Source organism: Octopus bimaculoides, chromosome 2 (genome assembly GCF_046866305.1).
Source record: "Octopus bimaculoides isolate indiv1 chromosome 2, ASM4686630v1, whole genome shotgun sequence".
NCBI classification, from domain to species: domain Eukaryota; kingdom Metazoa; phylum Mollusca; class Cephalopoda; order Octopoda; family Octopodidae; genus Octopus; species Octopus bimaculoides.
In genome coordinates this window covers 104925014-104940013 of record NC_142929.1, presented here as the reverse complement: position 1 = coordinate 104940013, position 15000 = coordinate 104925014, and the positions used below count along the sequence as shown (strand labels likewise).

The 15000-nt window shown below is 34.9% G+C and overlaps 1 protein-coding gene across 1 annotated transcript in view; it reads left to right on the top strand.

The window, feature by feature from the left end:
• Window positions 1-276: 276 nt before the first annotated feature.
• Window positions 277-15000, top strand: part of LOC106875979 (uncharacterized) — a 170174-nt gene continuing 155450 nt past the window's right edge. The window contains exon 1 of the mRNA XM_014924322.3: window positions 277-1007. The gene's annotated coding sequence lies outside the window, so the exon portion shown is untranslated. The remainder of the gene's footprint in view (window positions 1008-15000) is intronic.

Below are 15000 nucleotides of genomic sequence, written 5' to 3'. Positions count from 1 at the left end.
ATCTATCTATCTATCTATCTATCTATCTATCTATCTATCTATCTATCTGTCTATGTTGAATGCATAAATATATGCCTGCATGTTACTGTGTAACTAAAGAAATTTTTTTGTCTCTGTGTAACATGAAAAGTTCTGAGTAAATTAATAACTTCGAAGAAGTTGGAATATTTATCAATTTGAACAACAAATCATAATTCTTTAAATGGCCAAAAATATAAATATATACATACATTTGTGATATATATATATATATATATATATATATATATATATATATATATATATATATATATATATATACGTGTAGTGACTTACTTAAAACAATATTATTTATGCAACTTTCTCTCTTCTCTCCATATATATAAATATATATATTTCATTCATAATTAGTCAATTAAACCTTTCCAATCAAATTTTCAAATATTTATTCATTAATATACACATTTAATTAATTGTTTATAAACACAACTTCCAATTTACCTTTAGCATTTAACTGCTTGCATACTTCTTTGGTCTTCTCTAGTTCTGTTTATTAATTAATAGCACTTAAATTGCACACACACACACACACACACACACACATACATATATACATTTATATACACACACATATAACTAAATAATAGATTCATAAAGATAAAAAATTTAGCATGGTGATTATTACAGCTGTGTGCTTATAGCAACATCAACCATATCACCTTCAACAACAACAATAAGAAGAAGAAAAAACAAAAAAAAAGGCCACTTAATGTTGAAGTAATATCTGGAGGATACTACAAGTGCTTGTTTACAATCTGTGTGCATATATATATATATACACTCACACATACATACATAAAGACTGCTGTTGTATATCTGTATGTACAAACAGCAGGGTATATAGTGATGATAAATGATGTATTGCTACACTGATAATTTTCAGTCAAGGACGTGAGATTTTAAATCTGATTTGATCTATAAACTCAAACATTTTCACTTTGGATTTCTTACCTAGCTGACCAATACAGGTGAGTTGATTTATTTCCCACTAAAGTACACTTTTAGCTTCTTCTTCTTCTTCATCATCATCATCATCGTTATGCCAGTGAGCTGGCAGAATGGTTAGCAAGCTGGATAAAATGCTTAGTGGCAGTTTGTCCATCTTTGTGTTCTAAGTTCAAATTCCATCAAAGTTGACTTTGCTTTCATTCTTTCAGGGAGTCAATAAAATAAGTAAGTACCAGTTAAGTACTGGGGGGATCAATGAACCAAATTTTGAAATTATTATTATTATTTATTTATTTATTATTTATTTATCAGGATCTTTATGTCAATATTCTGTCATTCCTGTTATGCACAGACACTAAAACTAATAGATGTTTCCACAGGTTCAGTTGTTTGAATTTTTTAATATTTATTTATGCGTTTCAGCCAAGTGGCTGCGGTCATGCTGGAGCACCCTCATGATATAGTATATTTTTTTACTTGTTTTTGACTGTTGCTGGTACGTTTGTGTGAAGAGGTACTTTAACTGAACCTTATTAAGATAACCTCATACTCTATCACAAACTTAACTTTATAGGGTATAAAAAGCAAACACAACCTACACTATATTACCCATCCAACCATGTGTCTGTCTAAGATTTATTTAACTAATAAAGCCACATGTTCTCTCAGCACAGATTACATTCCAACATGTAGTATATCATGAATGGTCAACAATTATACAATAGATTTTGAGAGCCATGTAGTTAGACTATCACATGGTCTGTAGCTGTAGTTCTCAACCCCCTTTTGCCTATGAACCGCTTTGATCCCTATTTTACTCTCCTGGATCCTCATAGACATTCAATCTATTTAAAAACAATCCTATGTATTTCTATAATTAAATATCATGAGAAACTGTATAGAAAAAAAATTTATATCTTGTGTATTGTAGAAGTGTGGAGGCGCAATGGCCCAGTGGTTAGGGCAGCGGACTTGTGGTCATAGGATCGTGGTTTCGATTCCCAGACCAGGCGTTGTGAATGTTTATTGAGCGAAAACACCTAAAGCTCCACGAGGCTCCGACAAGAGATGGTGGTGAACCCTGCTGTACTCTTCTACCACAACTTTCTCTCACTCTTACTTCCTGTTTCTGTTGTGCCTGTAATTCAAAGGGTCAGCCTTGTCACACTGTGTCATGCTCAATATCCCCGAGAACTACGTTAAGGGTACATGTGTCTGTGGAGTGCTCAGCCACTTGCACGTTAATTTCAGGAGCAGGCTGTTCCGTTGATTGGATCAACTGGAACCCTTGACGTCGTAAGCGACGGAGTGCCAACAACAATTGTAGAAGTATAAAGCAATTTATTGTGCATAAATTTTTACAGCAAAATCTTATATGGACCCCAGTTGAGAACCACTGTTCTACAGTGATATAATAAATTTAGTCAATCTAGTAGTTTGTCTATAACTTGGTCTATTATTAACTTAAACACATGGTGTATCACATAAGTTCCAACAACAATATTGGTTGTATCATAGTCTGCCGTTTGTCACCTGCATAAAAAAGGCTTCTTTGATAAACATGTACATATATAATGATTAAACATGCATAGACTCCCTGATAATCTCATATACGATGGACTGCACTTATGATAACGTTGTATACTCCTTCTTTCCACCAAGACTGTCTTATGCACTCAACCTTTGAATAGTCAAGAACAGTTGGATACCAAATTAATCTTCAACTAGCTCTATCTCTTGGTTTCTCTGATATATTTTTGACAATGGGTTATCATACTATAGAATACATGACCCTGCCCCAATGTGTACAAAGTCAATAACAAGTGTACAGCGGGTGTAGATTCTCTATAGACATTTATGTAACTATTCAATCAGTATTTCTGAAAGGCTGGGATGAGGATTGAAAAAAGGAGATGCCATTTTGAATAAAATTAATCTTTTAAATTTTTACAATCAGGATGTTTTTACAATCAATGTCCTGTTGAAGAAAAAAGAAGTATATGGAAACAGACTCTAGTTTGTCTTTTCATTAGTAAAGGGAAATGGGTGGCAGCAAAATATTTCTCTTATATTTGTGGCTAGGGTTGGTGCTGGTATTAGTCTGTTTGAGAACCATCAGTTTGCATCAGGTATGGGCAACCTGAAGCCCACTGGACTTTCTGAATTGCATGCCAAATGGAAAATTACCTTCAATTCTTTTAGTATTGTGGCTCACCTGATGATGAACTATGACTCATGTGGCCCATACTTGATTTACATCATTGCTATAACACTACTGGACTCAAACTTGTCAATATAGCCACAACAGTAACAAAAACAACTGTGATCTTCAGATCATAAGCAATACCTTGATTTTTAATATAAGTGCAAGGCCTGATATTGGAATAGAGTGGGTTAGTCAATACCATCAACTCCAGTATTTTACTACTTGACTGGTACTAAATTTTATTGAGTCTAGAACAGGGGTTTTCAAACTGTGGTCCGCGGACCACAGGGGGTCCGCAAGGACAAGACAGGGGGTCCGTGGACACCAAATACTTTTTATGGGCAATTTGATTTTATATATGTTTTTTAATCGAAATCTTTTAATTGACAATAAACCTATTTGTTAAATACTGTTAAATAAATAAATGTAAAAATATATGCTATTTTAAGCAAATATTTATGTATAAATTTCATAAGCGTTTATAAGGGTAAAGCCTGAGATATAAAGAGGTCCGCAAGTCAAAAAGTTTGGAAACCCCTGGTCTAGAAGGATGATAGGCAAAGTAAACATTGGTGAGATTTGAACTCAGGACATAAACAGCAGGATGAAATAACATAGATTGGTTTCAAATTTTGGCATAAGGCTTGCAATTTTGGGGGAGGGGCTAAGTCAATCACATCGACCCCAGTACTCAACTGGTACTTATTTTATTGACCCCCGAAAGGATGAAAGGCAAAGTTGACCTCAGTGGTATTTGAACTCAAGACGGATGAAATACTGCTAAACATCTTGTCTGATGTGTTAATGACTCTACCAACTTGCTGCTTTAGGAAGAAATAACATAGATTGACATATTCTAATATAGCGTTATCACAATAAGGATTATCATAACACTGACCATTATCACAATAGGACCTCATACCACAACACTGGCCTTCACAATATCATTACCTTAACACCAATTACAACAAAATTATAGTTCATTATAACATCACTGACAGCTGAAATAACAAACCCTAGTGTCGAAGTTGCTGATATTTATTTTTTGTTAATGTGCATTACAACAATGCACATTGTTGTGATGGTTGTTTTTTTTGTTTTTGTTTTGTTAGTGTGATGCTACTACAATGTGTTGGATGGAGTTCTTATTGAAATGGTTAAATTATGACAATGCAAAATATTTTAATTTTTGATATTGTTGTGGTTGCTTAACTTCAAGACAACCCTGCTCAAGCAGATATATAGTCAAAAACATTCCTATCATGGTCATCTCATATTCATTTTCCCATTATTTTCCCATATATATATATATCACTCTCTCTCCCCCTCTCTACTTATATATATATATATATATATATATATATATATATATATATGTATTTATGTGTGTCTGTGTTTGTGTGCATGTACACGTGCCCGTATAGAGTTGTGTTTATACAGATGTAGGTATGTTTGTGTGTGTAATGAGAGATGTATATATATATATATATATATATATATATATATATACTGGAGTAAGCACATGAAATGTGCAACAAGGTGGAAAAAAAGAGTACTCAAATACCAGAGGTAGAGTAATATGCTTTATTTAAAAGCAGCAGAAATATAACAAAAGACTGTTACTCTGAGTTTCACGTTCCCGTTCATCAGACAGTTTTGTTAGAAATGAAAAAAAAATAAAATAAAATAACAAAACTGTCCGATGAACGGGAACGTGAAACTCAGAGTAACAGTCTTTTGTTATATTTCTGCTGCTTTTAAATAAAGTATATATATATATATATATATATATATATATAGGATTATATCATCTAACATACTCTTTCTATATTTAAGGTAATGTAATGCTATTTAAGAGACATTTAGTTGCTATTTCTAGAAGACTGAACAACCATGTGAAGCCCTTCCTTCCCTGTTTTGTTATGATTTGTCAAGGCACAGCATGTGGTTTTGTAAATAATCAGTGTTGTTGTTTGTGATTTTGTGGTTGAAATAACAACAACAACAACAACAACACTAATTACTACATCAGCAATATACTTTACTGCAGTAACAAATCAAATTACAGACTCATACAGCATAAACAGTAATGAAAGTACACAAGCCAATGAGGGGGCCTTCAACATGATCATTCAACCTCTCATATCACACACTGTGGTCTTCAAAAATAAGTGAAAATTTTGGATAATGTTGTCTTGGGCTCCCTCCTCACAAGAAAAGAACAGGATGGTCAAAGTTGGAATGCCTTTGATTGTAGGTCAGCTTGATCAAGGATGACCTAGAGTTAAATAACAACCACAACTAATGATAATAGAAAGTATTATTATAAAGTTGTACAGAGAAGAACAGCATCATGCTACTGTTGTTGTTGTTGTTGTTGTTGTTGAACCCCAGGTGAGCCCTAACTAAACATACCCATCATTACTAGCATTTCAACAGTAACTATTCTGTGCTTTATCATTATTATTATTATTATTATTATTATTATATGCCGCCAGGCAAAATGCTTAGTAGAATTTCATCTGTCTTTATGTTCTGAGTTCAAATTCCGCTGAAGTCAACTTTGCCTTTCATCCTTTCAGGGTCAATAAATTAAGTAAGTACCAGTGAAACACTGGCGTCGATGTAATCGATTAGTCCCTTCCTCCAAAATTTGAGGCCTTGTTCCTATAGTAGAAAGGATCATTATTATTATTATTATTATTATTATTATTATTATTATTATTATTATTATTATTATTATTATTATTATTATTATTATTATTATTATTATTATTATTATTGTGGCAAGCTGGCAGAATCGGTAGCGTGCTGGACGAAATGCTTAGTGGTATTTCACCTATTGCTAGATTCTCAGTTCAAATTCTGCCAAGGTCAATTTTGCCCTTCATCTTTTCAGGGTCAATAAAATAAGTACCAGTTGAACACTGGGGTCAAATAATTGACTTGTCCCCACCCCCACCAAATTTCAGGCTTTGAGTCTTTAGTAGAAAGGATTATTATTATTATTATTATTATTATTATTATTATTATTATTATTATTATTGAACTAGAAGAACTGTTAGCATGCAGGACAAAATACTTAGTGGCATTTCATCTGTCCTAACGTTCTTAATTTAAATTCCACCGAAGTCATCTTTGCCTTTTATCCTTTTGGGTTAGATAAAATAAATACCATTTGAGCACTGGAGATCAATACATTCGACTTAATCCTTACCCCAAAATTGCTGGCCTTGTGCCAAAATTTGAAACTATTATTATCATTATTATTATTATTATTACCATTACTCTTCAAAAGTGATAAATGTAAGACAACATTATCAAATGTGTCTTTTCTGTCTTAAGACATTTAGGTAAGAATTGGAGGAATTTTGACTGTTATTTCTAGGAAGTTAAACAACAGTAATAAAAAGCTCCCATGTTAATCAAAATAATATCATGTTGGTTCAGCAATTTGAAAATAAAGGGCACAACTTTTAGTTTTGGTAATTCTAAGATTTCATCTATTTAAATGTATTTAAATTAAGATTTAACTCATTTACAAGATTATACGCATAAATAGTTCAAGTAAGAAATATATAAATATACAGTTATACACTGGTTATATGGTTTTACCTATATGAGAGGGTGCTGAAAAGTTCCTGGCTTTGAGGATATCATGAAAGGCCTGGCTGAGGTCCAATTTTCCGAGTTCTTTTACAGGACTTAGAAAAACTGAAGGACCACTGCAATAAGTGTCTGAAGTGAAGAAGGGAATATGTTGAATAAACCCATAATTAAGTGATCCTCTTGTATTTTCTTTTACCCAAAGCCAGGAACTTTTCAGCCTTGCTTTGTGTGTGTGTGTGTGTGTGTGTGCATGCGTGATTGAATCTGTACATGGGTGTGCATATGTGTGTTTGTTCAAATGTACAAAATACTTGACTGTAAGATGATCAACTGTAAACTGAGAATACACATGCACACACACACACTTCATTCACACGTTTGTGTGTGAATATATATGTGTGTGTGGAGAAAGACATGCACGCACACACACATACATAGATACACACAGACTCTCATACAAATAATTAGACAGACAGACAGATATCTTGTTATTTATAACTAAAGTCAAACCTGATTATGTAAAACTGATTATTGGTGATAAAAAATTTTAATCTGTTAATTAATGAGAGGAAACTTATGAAGTCTATTACAAAAAAATATTAAAAGTTTTAAAACAGATAAATAAATAAATTAATTGATTAATTAATTACACTAAATGAATGTTCAGAAAATGAATTCACATAAGATGAATACCTCAACATGATACTAAATCATATGGGCTTGGTCATAAATAATCTAGCTGACTGTAGACAGACACACAGACATATACATTTCTTTCTCTTTGCATGCATACACAAACACATGTATAGGTGTGATTCTATGGTTAAGAAGTTTGCTGTAGTCACATGGTTTCAGGTTCAATCTTACTGGTTAGTACATTGTTTGGCTCTTATAGCCTTAGGTTGACCAATACTTGTGAGTAGAATTTAGTGGATGAAAACTGTGCAGAAGTGTGTGTGTTTTTGTGTGTGTGTGTGTGTGTGTGTGTGTGTGTGTGTGTGTGTGTGTGTGTGTGTGTGTGTGTGTAAAATGTGCATGTGTGTATACTTGACAGGTTTCTGCGTGGTTTAATATATTCATATGAATTAAACAAGTGCTAACACACGAAACTTTGAGTGACCTTGAGTCACTCTGTTAAATCTGCTAAATATTAACATATCATCATCATCATATACATATCATCATCATCATCATCATCTTCATTTAATGCCTGTTGTCCATGCTGGCATGGGTTGGACGGTTTAACTGAGCTGGCACACTGGAAGGCTGCACCAGATTCCAGTCTGATTTGGCATGGTTTTATACGATTGGATGCCCTTCCTAACGCCAACCAGTCTGAGAGTGTAACGGGTGTTTTTGCGTGCCACCAGCGCGGGTGCCATTTGCGTGACACTTGGGTGCGTTTACGTGCCACTAGCACAGGTGCCAATTTGCGTGACACCAGTATCTACCACGACTGCGATTTTTCTCAGCTTCATGGGTCTTCTCAAGCACGACATAATGCCAAAGGCCTTGGTCATTGCATCCGTGAGGCCTAACACTCGAAAGGAACTCAGTCACTTTGCCTCCGTAAAGACCAACTTTCAAAAGATGTTCTTTGTGTGTCACCAGCACGGGTTCACTTGGCTTGCGGGTCTCTTCAAGCACGGCACATCGCAAAAGGTCTCGGTCACCAGTCATTGCCCCTGTGAGGCTCAAAGTCCGAAGATCATGCTTCCCCACATATAATGTGCACATGTATGTATTTGACAGCCTTCTGCATGGTTTCATATATAGATATGAATATATATATATATATATATATATATATATATATATATATATATATATATAGGTGTGACTCTATACTAATACTAATACATCCTTTTGTTGTTTACACCACCTGTCCTCGTCTGTTGTTTTTTCGTACATTCTCCCATATATATATATATATGTATGTATGTATATATTGATAGAAATGGTAAGACAACAAAAGAATGAAAGAGACTTTGATATTATGTAAATAGAGGAATTTATCTGTAAATATAATATGTGATATAAATATATATATATATATATATATATATATATATATATGTGTGTGTGTGTGTGTGTGTGTGTGTGTGTGTGTGTGTACATAGAGAGAGAGAGAGAGAGAGAGAGCGTCTTTTATTTTAGTGATTGCTCTCTGGGATGACTCAATTCTCGTAATGTTTTGTTTTATGTGGGGAGACCACAGGGGCAGTATTATTCTAGGTGTTACTGCACAATGGAGGAGAATGATGACATCTTGCTCTCTGGACTGGAAAGTTCTGAGGATCCAGGAGCTCATCTGCTCAAGCTGCTCGCAGTAGATTTCCTTTGTTATCAATTGGTTTGGGTTTAAAAGTTCAAAGTGGACTAAACCTTTCATATCTCACCTTTCATATCTCACAAATAACAATATCTTATGTGGGTGAAGACCTTTAGCCTAGGGTGCCGGTGTTTCTCCTTTCCCTACCGACTGTCTTTGGCGCTTGACATTTTTATAGAGAACTCCTTTCTTGTCACCAGTCACTATTCGGTCCAAAAAAGGTTCATTTGTGAGACGTGATAACAAAGAAGAGCACACATTCACTCTCTGCGTGCGATTAGACTCGGAAAGTTTGTGAGAAACCCATTGACCCAATTTGCCAACTTTTTCGATGACACGCAAGTATCGATGAATGGTTGAATGATCAAATCCAAGCTTCTCTGCTAGTTCTTCAACAGTACGATTGGATTTTGTTCAACCAGGGTTTGCAGGCCATCCTCGTCGAGCTCTACAGATCTTCTAGGATGAGGCTCGTCTTTTAGGCTGTAGTTTCCGACTCGGAGTTTCTGGAACCACCGTTGACACAGGCTTACACTTATTGTCTGATCCCCATATACTGCATTAATATTTCTCGCACTTTCCGTTATGTTGTTGCTTTTATGGAACTCATAAAGCAAAATGTGCCAAATATGCTCCTTTGTCACTTCCATTATAGCTTTGAAAAAATAACTGTTAAAATCGAACCGCCCTCTTCAAAACTTGCACTAAGAATAAGGATAAGGTAAAATTACTATCTGTTTTAATAGCAAGTTGATGCAGGTAGTTTATCCTGTCCTCCTCCGACTTTTAGTTTATGCAATTGAAAAAACCGCTTTATTTATGGGATGATCCAATACCTGCATACACACATAAATACATGCATACATAATAAATACATACATATACATACATACACATATATACATACATATATGCATACATACATATATATATCTTAATATATGAAACAGAGAGAGAGAGTGTGTGTGTGTGTGTGTGTGTGTGTGTGTGTGTGTGTGTGTGTGTGTGTGTGTGTGTGTGTGTGTGTGTGTGTGTATCACCCGTCCAGGTCAAGTGACTTACCCGACTAATGTGACTCTTCCCCCGCTAGACGTCTCGATCGAGTGAACTTTTTCATATGATAAAACAATCTTACGAAGCTCTATAAATTACTGCATTAAAATAGAAATAAGAACAGTTTTAATTATTATACGCGTGTGCTTATAGCAACACCAATTACATCATCTTCGTACGCAAGGTCCTAATTTGGATTACCAAATATTAACTGGACCAGTCGCAGAGGCCATCCTACCTGTAGTTGTAAACTGGATTACGACCAATTTCATGGGACGGCTATGATCTTTTTGGGTCATCACCAGTAAGTGAAACATAAGGAACAACATCAGCCGCTGTATATAGCCTTCAAATAAAAAAAAGCATTCAAGAGTCTATCATGATATTTAGAGCATTCTTTGATCGGTTGGTTGACCAGAGAAATTTATCAAAATCTCGTAACTTCATAATCGCCTGCCTGCAAAGATGCTTGTCACTAGTAAACCATCCAAGCCTTTCCAAATCAACTAGAGCGTAAAACAGTGACGTATTATTGCCCTACTCTGTTCGATGAATTTATCGCCATGGTGACGCATCTCACAAGGGACAAGTTTCCATCAAGCATTGAAATTGCCTGTAGAACAGACAGAAAGTTCTTCAAAGTTCGTAGACCAAAATCCAAGAATAAGAAAACAACTTTGCAAGCAACAACTATTATTGTCGCAAACCTTTCGTTAGAAAACCCCCAAACCAATTCCCAAGGGTTCGAACTTACATCTACACGACTTCGATTGAATATGTCAATCTGATGAAGATAGATTTTCTATCAAAAGGGAGAGGCTGTCAAAAGTGTCGGCCATTTTGTAAACTGCCTTCTAACATTGATATTGATGACGAGATCCAGTTCAGATCTGATGTGCTAGAGTAAACTTTGTTCGCTTGCGGAAAAGACAAGAGTAATAAAGAACCGAGAACTCAGAAACGACATAAAAATTATTCATTTCATGCCCCCTAGTTGCCCAAATTCTTTCTTTCTTTCTCTCTCTCAATCTCTCTCGATAAATGTGTTCATATATATATATATATATATATATATATATATATATATATATATATATGCTGATGTAAAGGATGGACAAACTATCACCTTCTGCCTTCTGAAACGCTTGAAAAGTTTTCATTAATACTACGTTCGAAACATTCTTGCAAACTGCTGGTGTGGGACTATCAGACAAACATCAGTGTCCTTAGTAAAATCAACCAGCGCTGATGATGCCATCAAAGAAATCAGTTCACATGGGTAGGTCACTTCGTCCAAATAACTTCTAACCAGCTTCAAAGAACAAGTTTCCTCTTCTCCTCCACCTCCTCCTCTTCCTCCTCTTCCTCCTAAGAAGAAGAAGAAGAAGAAGAAGAAGAAAGGAAGTGATCAAAAGAAGAACTGCAGAATACTTCAAAGACTTGTTGAGTCGTCGATCAGAGAAAAAAAAACAACAAGATAACATAGAACGACTTGTAGAAAAAAAAAAGATAGCAAAGGAAAAATGTGCCGCTGACCCATATCGCCCAAAACTCCCAAAGACAACAACGCATTCAGTGTGGAAAGTTCTGCGTCTCAGAATTTGCGCTTTTCAGTCAATAACAAATCTACAGCAAGGGGAAAACGGATAGCCACCGTGACGGTATACATGTATATGTGTGTATATGTCTCTCTCTCTTTATATGTCTCACCTCTGATATATATATCGTACGTACGGTTATAGTAGACGCACCCCAATTTCAGCAATTTATATTGAGGAACAAAGAAAAATGTTTTAGTTCATTAAAGCATGTAGCAATATTTAAAGCAATCTAGTGGTACATAATAATAATGTGTAAGTAAAAATATTATCATGGGGTCAGACTAGATTGAAGAGACTGTCTGGATCAAAAATTATAATAGTGAGCGTTAGAGACAAAATCAGTAGTGAGCGTTAGGGAAAAAATCAGTCCAACTTTGTAAGTAGAATCAAGGGTAAACTTTTTGAACTTTTATTTTGTAAAAAAATGAGTGCTATATGTCATAAAAAAACGATAAATGTAATGCCAACGTTCGTGATCCAAAGCGAAGCAAAGCAAAACAACAAAAAACAAGCAAAACCATAACAAAGGTACACAATATATGCACAATTTTTAGTGTTCTACTGTAAAGAAGAAATGGAGAGTAACGTTCAATTCTCCGAACAGTTAAACTTCGATACGAAAGACGACAAAGAAGGAATGAAAGAAAGAACATTTTTTCCTGGGAGAGAAAAAGGATTGGGACTTGTTGATAGTTCACGTATCATGGAAAGAATATGGATACACACGCGCGTGTGAGAGAATGTCATACACGGAGACAGAGATCATGTGGAGAGGAAAATTTATGAATGAATAAAGTGAAGATTGATAGACAATTGACAATGTAGATGATTTGAGAGCTGCCAAGTAAATATATGTGTGCATGTGTATGTGTTTATCTGAATATATATATGTGTGTGTGTGTGTGTGTGTGTTATATATAAAATGTATTATACATGTGTATTATATATATATATATGTATGTATTATATATATATATATATATATATATATATATATATATATATATATATATATATATATATATATATATATATATATATATATATATATACAGTGTAGTATATTGCCACTTAAGTGTGGCTGACCCCTAGGGGTGGATGCTACTGTTGCTTTTAGCCCCAGGAGGACATCTCCTCCAGCTGGCTTATCGACACACGACTGTGTCCTGTTTGCCAAGGGAAGTTATCCCTCTCACCTCGATCTGCAGCACGAAGTATCCGGATTTCAGGGTTATTTCCCTTCGTCGGCGTCCGACAGCTGATGACCTTGGTGAGAGAGACAAAAACCTGGCAAACTTATATCTTCTTTTCCAGTGAAATTCTTCACTGATATTGAAAAGGTGAAAACAAGCAATGTTAATTCTCTAAATATACTACACTTTATCGTGCAGTTACTGTTAATACTTCATTTAGAGAATTAACATTGCTTGTTTTCACCTTTTCAATATCAGTGAAGAATTTCACTGGAAAAGAAGATATAAGTTTGCCAGGTTTTTGTCTCTCTCACCAAGGTCATCAGCTGTCGGACGCCGACGAAGGGAAATAACCCTGAAATCCGGATACGTTCGTGCTTCAGATCGAGGTGAGAGGGATAACTTCCCTTGGCAAACAGGACACAGTCGTGTGTCGATAAGCCAGCTGGAGGAGATGTCCTCCTGGGGCTAAAAGCAACAGTAACATCCACCCCTAGGGGTCAGCCACACTTAAGTGGCAATATACTACACTTTATCGTGCAGTTACTGTTAATACTTCATTTAGAGAATTAACATTGCTTGTTTTCACCTTTTCAATATCAGTGAAGAATTTCACTGGAAAAGAAGATATAAGTTTGCCAGGTTTTTGTCTCTCTCACCAAGGTCATCAGCTGTCGGACGCCGACGAAGGGAAATAACCCTGAAATCCGGATACGTTCGTGCTGCAGATCGAGGTGAGAGGGATAACTTTCCTTGGCAAACAGGACACAGTCGTGTGTCGATAAGCCAGCTGGAGGAGATGTCCTCCTGGGGCTAAAAGCAACAGTAACATCCACCCCTAGGGGTCAGCCACACTTAAGTGGCAATATACTACACTTTATCGTGCAGTTACTGTTAATACTTCATTTAGAGAATTAACATTGCCTATATATATATATATATATATATATATAAATGGAGTTAAACGCAGGTGTTATTCAAATCTTTTTACTTCCGACATATGTTTCGAAAAAAACATTGGTATTATTCCAGAAGGAACAAAATGGTGTAAAACAATGCAATCTTTTCATCAAGAAAAGAAAGAAACCAAACACATCAATAAGACATTTTAACAGACTGTGATGACTTCCTATATGACGAAGGGAACGCTATCAAGTTTTTTAAAAAACTGTTAGTAGATACGTCAAGGTAGTTTATAGAAAGAGGAAGAGAAAGAAATTAGCAGAAAACTAATAGTGGAGAGATATAGAGCGATAGGTGAATTAGAATAAAGCTTAAAGGCATAGAAGTAGATATACTTAGTGGAAGTGAAATGTAAGAAGACAGTCAAAGGTCGAATTTTATAGAATGGTAGAAATCACTTATAGGAACTAAAGGTATATTTCTGCCAATATTTGCAACGATAAACGCGTTCTATAAACGTGTTTACAAGGGCATTCTCAGAGAACAGGATAAAGTACATTTCACTGATACAAGGCGAACAGAAAGATTTACCTTTATCATATGGAAAAGATACAGAGAGAATATTCCATTCCAAATCAAATTGTTTATTATGATCCTTTAGATCCCAGATTAATTTACTAATCCCAGTATTGTTACGTTTATTGATATGTCTAAATGTAGAGTAATGATTAGATATTCTTTTGGACAACTGAGATGAAGAACTACCTATATAGAAAAAGACGTCAGAACCGGAAGTAATTTTACATTGATAAATAGATTTTCTAGTCTTTGAATTACTGCTAAGAAAACGAATGCGATTGGAGTCAACTTCAGAAACAATGACCCCGCTGTTATTATTTAAAGAATGGTTAGTATTAACAAAATCAATGTTAGCATTTTCATTAAGTGGATTTGTATTTAACAACTTATCATGCGAAGAGATGATTTGTGAAAGATCTTTTGTATTAGAAAAGCCTATCCTGATTCGGTGTGAATTAATAATCGAATAGAATCTTGAATTTCTTGGGAAATTCTTTTCTATAGCTTCATAAAACTGGTAAGGGAGGTTGCATTTGA